The sequence below is a fragment of the Nannochloropsis gaditana genome, assembly GCF_000240725.1.
Source record: "Nannochloropsis gaditana CCMP526 unplaced genomic scaffold scaffold188, whole genome shotgun sequence".
Taxonomy (NCBI): Eukaryota; class Eustigmatophyceae; order Eustigmatales; family Monodopsidaceae; genus Microchloropsis; species Microchloropsis gaditana.
This window is the reverse complement of record NW_005803765.1, coordinates 13,341-14,289: the sequence shown is the minus strand read 5'-3', so window position 1 is coordinate 14,289 and position 949 is coordinate 13,341.

Below are 949 nucleotides of genomic sequence, written 5' to 3'. Positions count from 1 at the left end.
ATCGAAAAAAAAGTCAAGACTCAACGTCTTGCAAAAGGCTAGGAATAGCATAGATCTTGCCGTACTCGACGAAAAAGTACAGATGTAAGCATTTCTTGTAGTATTTTCGTCCTTGTGCTTCGTGTTTGCCGCTACGCCGGCCTCGGAGGTGGATGCCCCCCGAGTCGCCGCGCCTGCGCAGGGAGGAAAGGCGGGCCGCACACTCTGTCGAGATCGAATTCGGTCCCTCCGCGCGCTAAACGAGTTCACCTCTAGAGACCTTTTTGTGTCTACGTTATGAGACGGTACTAAGGCGTGCGGTCTGCCTGGATGTTAAGGTATGTCAGACTTTAATTCAAGATCTTTGAGAGAAGCTTTGCAATCGTAGGCTGCTGAGCCGCCGGCTGGTCACTTGTATGAGGTTGAAAACGTCGACTATACACTTGAAAAAAGACCGTAAACACATTTTGCAGAGAGTGACAATCTATTTCCTCACACATTTAACCACATATCCCTAGGTTGTGCTGCTAGCATGGGTGGTGGCAACGGGGCCAAGTCTGCATCCAAGCGGGAGCGGAATGCCAAAGCCAAAGGCCCGGAGGCAAAGTCCATCCTGAAAGAGAAGGAGAAGATGATGAGTCAAATGTGCATGATCTGTCGGGTAAGAAGCTGGGTGTTGAGCAATGGTCGGGAAATTTGTGGCTCCCCGGGGGGATGGGAGATAGGGGCGTATTGTATGACTGATGACTCTCGCAGTTTAAAAAAGAACCTGTGTCGTCAGGATGGGCCGTGTTCGATGTTGCGTCTGAGGCTCTGTGGATGATGCCAAGGGACTCGAGATTTCTCAATCCCCTTAAATGCTTAATTTCTCGTTCCACTGATGTCGCCCCCCTCCGTGCCCGCTACAGGCGACCTTCATGTGCACGGCGAAGCGGCCCGAGCTAGAGGCACACGCGTCCGGCAAGCACCC